Source organism: Nelumbo nucifera, chromosome 1 (genome assembly GCF_055504915.1).
Source record: "Nelumbo nucifera cultivar China Antique chromosome 1, China Antique-T2T, whole genome shotgun sequence".
Classification (NCBI taxonomy): domain Eukaryota; kingdom Viridiplantae; phylum Streptophyta; class Magnoliopsida; order Proteales; family Nelumbonaceae; genus Nelumbo; species Nelumbo nucifera.
The window spans coordinates 119340175-119348920 of record NC_142649.1 but is presented as its reverse complement, the minus strand read 5'-3'; the positions used below and the strand labels follow the sequence as shown (position 1 = coordinate 119348920).

At 35.3% G+C, this 8746-nt stretch overlaps 1 pseudogene; it reads left to right on the top strand.

Moving 5' to 3' along the window:
• Positions 1-1848: 1848 nt before the first annotated feature.
• On the top strand, positions 1849-2529 carry LOC148803745 (secreted RxLR effector protein 161 pseudogene; annotated as a pseudogene).
• Positions 2530-8746: the final 6217 nt, after the last annotated feature.

Below are 8746 nucleotides of genomic sequence, written 5' to 3'. Positions count from 1 at the left end.
AAATCCATGAATTGTGCGTCTTCAATGTTTCAGCTTATTCATTCTGATCTCATGGGACCAACAAGCACTCCAAGTTATAGTGGCCTTCGCTATATGATGGTTGTTGTGGATGATTTCTCTCGGTACAGTTGGGTATATTTTTTGGAAAACAAGAGTGAAGTTCTCACCCACTTCACGCAATTTAAGATGATGGTGGAAAAAGAGTTCAGTTCAGTCATAAAGTGTCTGCGAATGGATAATGGGGGAGAATTTTTATCTCATGAGTTTTTAAGATTTTCTGAAGAGCATGGCATCAAACGTCAATTTACATGTCCAAATACCCCACAACAGAATGGGGTTGCTGAGCGGAAGTTGGCACATCTCACGACAGTCACCTTATCTTGGTTGTATGATAAAAATCTCCCTCGAGAACTATGGGCAGAAGCTATGCAATGTGCTTGTCATGTGATCAATCGGTTGCCTCCATGGTCAGGTACATCAAAATCTCCTTTTGAGTTGTTCAATACCAAGCCTGATGTGAGTTGTTTTAGAATTTTTGGCTCTCTTTGCTATGTTCATGTACCTAAACATAGTCAAGCTAAGGTTGACCCCAAAGCAAGAAAGTGTCTATTTGTTGGCTATGATGCTCACAGGAAGGGATGGAGGTATATGGATCCTGTCTCTAAGAAGATTGTTACTTCTCGTGATGTCATTTTTTATGAAGTCTCAATTTTTTATCAAAGCTCTGCTCAGGGAGAAAATTCTGAATTTGTGCCTCTCACTGACTCTAATCTTGAATCACCTCCTACTGAAGTTGGTTCTAGTGAAAGGGGGAGTCTGGAGTCCATCTCTCAAAATGATCCACCACAAGGTAAAGTTACACCAAGAAGAACATCAAGGCAATGAAGGCTGCCCACTCATTTAAATGATTATGAAGTCCAGCTAAATCAAGGTACTGCCCTTGCGTATTTCATGATGGAAGACACACTTGAAAATGAACCCACATCTTATCTTGATGCTCAAGGAAAGCTTGAGTGGGAAAATGCAATGAGGGATGAAGTTGCAACATTGATGAAGAATTCTACTTGGGATTTGGTTCCCAAACCAAATGATGTTGATGTCATTACATGTAAATGGGTTTACAAGTTAAAGAAGGCAGCAGATGGAAGCATTGCAAGACACAAAGCTCGCTTAGTTGCTCGTGGCTTTTCTCAACAGTATGGTTTGGATTACGATGACACTTTCAGTCCTGTTGCAAAAATGGTTACGGTTCACACTATTATTTCCTTGGCTGCAAGCAAAGGTTGGACTCTTTGGCAATTTGATGTGAAGAACGCCTTCCCTTATGGTGAACTAGATCGTGATATTTACATGGAGCAACCACAGGGGTTCGTGTTAGAGAAGTTTCTCGAACATGTATGTTGACTTAAAAAGGCACTTTATGGCCACAAGCAAGCGCCTCGAGCCTGGTATGGAAAGATTGCTGAGTATTTTAAATTATGTGGTTTTTATCCTTCAAATTCAGATCCTAGTCTCTTTGTTAAAGTGAAGGCATCTCTGTCCATTATGATTCTTCTTTATGTGGACGATATGATAGTTACAGAAGGTGATACAGCTGAAATCATGCGCCTTCAAGAAGATTTATCTATTTGTTTTGAAATAAAAAGCTTGGATGAAGCTCATTGTTTTTGGGGTTTAGAATTAGAACGATCAGATGGTTACTTCCTTTCACAAAAAGGATATGCTGCAAAGATTCTAAAATGGTTTGGTATGGAGAAATCAAACTCTACAACTACTCCCATGGATCCGGGTCTCAAGTTACAGAAGGATGAATGAGAGTTTTTACATGATGTAATAGAATATCGTAGAATGGTGGGGAGTTTACTGTATTTGACAATTACTCACCCAGATATTACTTTTTCAGTGGGCATAATTTCTCAGTTCATGGAGCGACCTTGTGTTGGTCATATGGCTGCTGCAAAACGCATATTGAGGTATGTGAAAGGAACCTTGAATTATGGCTTACTTTATCAACACAAAGGGATTTTTTCTCTACAAGGTTATGTTGATGCTGATTGGGCTGGGAATGTAAATGATAGACGCTCCACCACAGGCTACTGTTTTAATATTGGTTTAGCAGTTATATCATGGTGCAGTAAGAAGCAAACTACAGTGGCGTTATCAAGCACAGAGGCTGAATATGTTGCAGCCACTTTAGCTTCTCAGGAGTGTATCTGGCTTACAAGACTTCTTCAAGATGTTAATGAAGCTTCAAAGTTTCCAATTCCCATTTTTTGTGATAATGAAAGTGCCATCAGACTTGCTGAAAACCCGGTGTTTTATGCTCATACGAAGCATATTGTTGTTCACTATCATTTTATTCGAGACAAGGTGCTGAATCAAGAAATTGAGTTGCTTGCCATATGCACAACTGAGCAGGTTGCAGATGGATTTACAAAGGCTCTATCTAGAGCTAAGTTTGAAGAATTTCGAAGAAAATTTGGTCTTGTTGAACGAGGGAATGCACTAAGGGGGAGTGTTACAAGTTAGTGCATCCCCTCCTTGCATTTGAATTAGTCAAGGTTCTGTTATGTTTCAATAATTTTATCTGTTTTTTTTTTTTTTTTCTTGCTGTTAGTAGTTGATTTGGTCTTTGTCAGTGGAGTAAAATTAGGAGTCATAAGTTATCTTAGTTAGTTGAGAAATGTTAGCAAGTCAGTTGAGTAAAATTAGGAGTCATAAGTCTTAGCTAGTTGAGAAATGTTAACAAGTCAGTTCAGCTATTTAATTATAAATAAGAGTCTGTAATCTCAAGTTAATTGGTGAGTTGTTTTGAGTTTATTACCTCCTAATCTATTATATGTTTCTCACTAAGTAATAAACAGTTTACTACTCTCTTCTATTTGTTTTTTGTGTTATGGATGAACTTATTGAATTAAAGATAATAAAACTAATCAAGTTAATTTCACTACTTTGTGAAAGTGACAACTTTTATACAAGACAGGAAGCTAATGAGTCAGCAAACCAAACCATTTATCATGTAAAACATGAATGGGAAAAAAAGAATGGTGGAGCTTCTTATCTATTATTTAAAGCCTTTAGGTCACTCCAACCTTCCACCACATAATTTTATTGTAAAACCTTGTATAGATATTTACTTTTTGTCTATCATTTTTCATTTTGGATAGCTATCGAGTGAACCCTAACTGTGACCCTGCTATTCCTATTAGTTTAGACGCAATGATCTTTTCCATTGATTGTGTAATTTATAGGAATCATTAATTAATGAATAAAAATAATCATTAATTAGCACCCGATTGATGTGGTTGCTCTTACTTGTATTCCTTGGAGTTGGATGTCATCATGTATCACTTATGTTTATTTCTACAAGGAATATGTGAACTTGATACTCTTGCAATGAACTTTAATGGGAGAGAAAAACAACTTGGATCTTGTTATTTTAGATTTGAAAAATTCATATTTTAATGCTTAATGAGACCTTAGTGCATATTCTGTGTGATCTCAGTTGTTTTCTTTGGACTATAGTGAAATGAACATTGCTTAATTGAAGATTTAGAACAATCATGGGAGGTTCACCAATACAGACTATAAACATCTCATACTGTCCTTATTTTTGTAAAATTTACAACACTTGGTCATCTATAACCAGGTGCCATTTTTTATCCATTTAAATATGATGGGATGCCTTGACTTTTTTGTGTGTGGCCTTTATTGTTTCCTTGGTTACTATTTCCATAATCATAGTAGTTAACAAGCATGTCAGTATTACAACCAACAGTTGTCCATAAATACTGGTATGTGTTTCAGTTTATTTGGCAGAGTTATATGTTTCAGCTACTCCCCATATAGTTGGGATAAGGCATGGGTGATGATGATGACGATATTTTTCAATTACTAGTTAGAAAACAGAGGATTCAATATATGCCCAAAACCCAGGTAGATTTTAAGTTTTGTCTTATTAACATAGTTTTCGTCCCTTTGATGGTCTAAAAGGTAAGTCTAACTAACATTTGTTCTTATAGCCTGCCCATTGTTCATCTTGTCTTATTGTCCAACTCTATTTTTTCCTTGTACTTAGGTCTCAGAAGAGGATTAAAAAGTTAAGAGAGTGGTTTGATAGGTAGGCAAAGGTAACAAGGTACTAGTATTTTCATGCATTTTTCTGAAAATTTGTTGTAATTTCTGCAATTTTCTGGTTTCTTGCAATTTTTGCAAAATTTCTGCATTTTCTATAATTTTCTCAAAATTATTGTAATTTCTACATTTTCATGCAAAGTAAATGATATTTTTTGTAATTTCAATAATTTTTAGGTAATTTCTGCATTTTTTTTTGCAATTTACTACAAAATTCCTGATATTTTCATGCATTTTTCTAAAATTTTCTGCAAAGCTATTGTAATTTCTGCATTTTTTTATTTTTTGCAATTTTCTGCAATTTCTGCAAAATTTCAGGTATTTCCAAGCATTTTTCTGCATTTTCTACAATTTACTACAAAATTCCTGATACTTTCATGCATTTTTCTGCAAAATTATTGTAATCTCTACATTTTTCTGATTTTCTTGCAATGTCTACAAAACTTCACGTATTTTCAAGCATTTTTTACAATTGTATACAATTTACTGCATAATTCATGATATTTTCATGCATTTTCTGAATTTTTCTACAAAATTATTGTAATTTCTGCATTTTTCTGATTTTCTTGCAATTTCTGCAAAATTTCAGGTATTTTCATGCATTTCTCTGCAATTTACTACAAAATATCTGTAGTTTCTATAATTTTCTGCAAATTGTTGTAATTTTTGCATTTTCCTGCAACTTTTGTAATTTCTGTAAAATTTCAAGTATTTTCATGCATTTTTCAAGAATTTCCTACAAAATTTCTAGTATTTTCATGCATTTTTTGAATTTTCTACAAAGTTGTTGTAATTTCTGCATTTTTCTTACAAAATTATTATAATTTCTTCTTTTTTGGATTTTTCATACATTTTCTACTTTTTTATTTTTATTAGGGGCAAAATTAGAAATCATAGTTGATTCTGATTGCGGCCTCTTCATGAACCAAGCAACATCAATAGGATCCGATTCCGATTCCTATATGAACCAAACAGGTAGGCAGAATAGACCATTCGGTTCTGATTCCCAGGGATTCCCATTCCGATCACGAACCAAACGGACCCTAAAAGTTTTGAGGATTGATAGAGGAAAAGAGTTTATATGGAAAGAATTTGGGAAATTTTGTAAAGAACAAGGCATCAAAAGAGAGTTGATAGTAAGGCATACCCCATAACAAAATGGGGTAGCTGAAAGAAGAAATAGAACCATTGTAGAAATGGCACGAAGCATGATGCAAGGTAAAAAATCTTCCCAAAAATTTCTGGGTTGAAGTAGTTCATACTGTTGTCCACATATTAAATTGCTCTTCCACCAAAGTCGTAAAAAATAAAACACCTTTTGAAGCATGGCACAAAAAAAAAAGCATGTTATCAGCTCATTTAAAATGTTTGGGTGCATTGCTTATGCTCACATTTCCTCAAAGAAGAGAGAAAAGTTTGATGGCCAAAGTGAGAAATGTATTTTCTTTGGTTATAGTGATGAATCCAAAGGTTATAAATTGTTGAATCCAACTACAAGTGAGTTGGTAATTTCAAGAGATGTAATATTTGATGAAGAGGGGGCATGGAACTTTGGAGAAAATTCCCCACAAACAAAGAAATATGTTATAGAAGATGAAAAAGAAGTGATGCCCAATGACCATGAACATGATACAATTACATCAAATGCAACGCCAACAAACTCAAGAAGATAAAGCTCAACAAGTTACTGTCCAAGAATGGATCCTTCAAGTTCAAGAAACCAAGATCCATGGCAAGTAAGCCCAAGTGAAGTAGATTCGGATACTCCACCAAGAAAGGTATATTCACTTCAAGAAATCTTTGACTCTTGTAATGTTGCATTTTTTGCATTAGAACCACAAAAGTTTGAAAATGCTTCAAAAGAAGTTTCGGTGAAAGCTATGAATGAAGAAATTGAAATGATAAAGAAGAATAAGACATGAGAATTGATTAATAAACCCAAAGAAAAAGAAGTAATTGGACTGAAATGTGTTTATAAAACAAAGTTCAATGATGATGGCTCAATCTAAATCATAAAGCAAGGCTAGTGGCTAAAAGCTATGCCAAATAGATGGGGGTGGATTTTTATGAGTCTTTTGCACCAGTTGCAAGAACGAAAACAATTAGAACTGTGCTTACACTTGCTACTCAACTAAAACTGCAAGTGTTTCAATTTGATGTGAAATTAGCCTTCCTAAATGGAGATTTAGAAGAAGTTTATGTTGAACAACTACAAGGACATGTGATAGAAGGAAAGGACAAGGTTTACAAGCTTTGAAAAGCTTTGTATAGCTTAAAGCAAGCACCTCGGGCATGGAATAACAAGATTGATAAATATTTCCGTAAGAATAGATTTGAAAGAAGTCCAAATGATCCATCACTCTATGTCAAGAAGGAATGTATGCATGATTTTATTCATGTTTGTCTTTATGTTGATGATTTGATTTATACAAGTGACAACCCATAATTGTTGAATGAATTCAAATTAGCAATGACCAAAAAATATGAGATGACTGATTTGGAGTTAATGAGATACTTTCTTAGGATTCAAGTGAAGCAAAGAAAATGTAAAATTTTTATGTCCCAGGAGAATTATGTTGATGATTTTTTAAAAAGGTTTCATATTTCAACATGTAAAGCAGAATTGGTAGATGCATCAATCTACAGAAACCTTGTTGGTTCCTTGGTTTATCTCACCGACACAAGGCCAAATATTGTTCTTGCTATGAGAATTGTTTCAAGATACATGAACAAGCCAAGTAAAGTTCATTTAGGGGGCAGCAAAGAGAATACTCAGATATGTGAAAGAAACCAAGAACTTTGGGTTGAAATATAAAAGTGAAAATGACTGCAAGCTGGTTGGATTTTCAGACAATGATTGGGCTGGTTCCATAGATGACCAAAGAAGTACAACTAGATATGTTTTCTCTTTGGGAAGTAAAATGATCTCTTGGTCATCCTAGAAGCAAAATAATGTGGCACTTTCTTCAACTGAAGTAGAACACATTTCAGCCACTAGTGCATCTTGTGAAGCAATTTGGCTTAGAAGACTTTTGAAAGACCTTCAATTTGTGCAAGATGGCCCAACTACAATCTATTGTGGCAATACTTCAGTTATTGCAATGACCAAAATTTCAATTTTTCATGGAAGAACAAAGCATATTGAGTTGAGACCACTTCATCTAAGAGTCAACTGATAAAGGAGAGACTGAATTGAAGTTTATCAAGACTGAAGATCAACTTGTTGATGTCTTCACCAAGCCCCTAACTTCTGAAAACTTTCTGCCACTACAGGGAAAAGGACTTTTAGTGGCAGCTAAAACTACTACTAAAAGTCCCTAAAACTGCCACTAGAGCTTTATCGGCAATCGACAAACTGCCGCTAAAACAACTGTTGCTAAAATGTTCTAGCGGCAGTTTTCATGGCTGCTAGTATAAATTTTAAGCTGCCGCTAGAAGTCTTTTTAGCGGCAATCAGGAACTTCAAATAACCTTTTTTTCTAATTTTCTTCAAATTTCTTGTTCTCTTCTCTGTATTCATTTAAATAGAAATAAAATACGAAAATAAATAAACATCAATTACAAATAAAATTTAAAAAAATATTCTCTATTCAAAATATTTGAATCACAAATACATAATCAGACTTGAATATTTAAAAAAATATTGTTTGTTGTAAAAGAATTTACAAGGTAATTGTTAGACAGTTTTGTATGCCCTTAGCTTCAATCATTTTGATGTACTTTTGTTATTTAGTGGAAATAAATAAAGTGCATGTTTGATTCATGTTGTTTGGTTTAATTCTGTGTAAAACCCTAAAACTGGACATTTGTAGAGACTCATGTTAGTTTTAAATGTTCACAGCCGTTGGATAAGTCTGGGGAGATTTATCCTGCCAAGGCTGATACTGGTGTGCCACCAAGTGTTGGGATGGCCTGTCTCAGCCATCAGGGTAAGACCCGAGGCACATACAGCATGGGATTACTTGAATCCTTGAACCGGACCAGATTTCCAGTCTTGCCCTGGACCTTGGAGATAGATGGGCAAAACTGGAAAGTTACACCTGACCCCTAAACTCGATTATGACACTTCACTAGGTGCTGGATCAGCCTGCCTTTGATATGCCAATCAGTGAGATCCTTAGTGGGGATCAAAACCTGGGTATGTTGGGGCAGTTTGAGAATTCATCTGAGTGGGTGGTCATAGTGACAGAATCAGCCACTTTGTCGGACAAAGGGTAATGATCGGGAATGCACTCTCTCTGATGGAAACCAAACTGCCGGCAGTTGATTTCAATCGTTGGAATTTTGTTTTTGCAAAATTAATATATTTACATATATATGTACGGTTTCAAAATGTTTGCAAATGGTTTTAATTCCCGGGATCCATGTGAGAGGAGAGTGCAGCACTGTTCCTTGCAGCCAAGGGAGAGGTCATCTCTTGTCGGGCAGTGCTTGATCATTAAGGGCTGAGAGGTTAAGTGTAAGACCATTTAGGATAATACTCGATGGGCTAATCTTGCACCTGCCCACAGTCCCTGGGTTTTTATAAGATGGCTTGGCCCAGGGACCACTTAATGTAAGTGTTGGGCCCATAGGGTTCATACGATGGACTCAAGGGGTTCATTGAGATTTT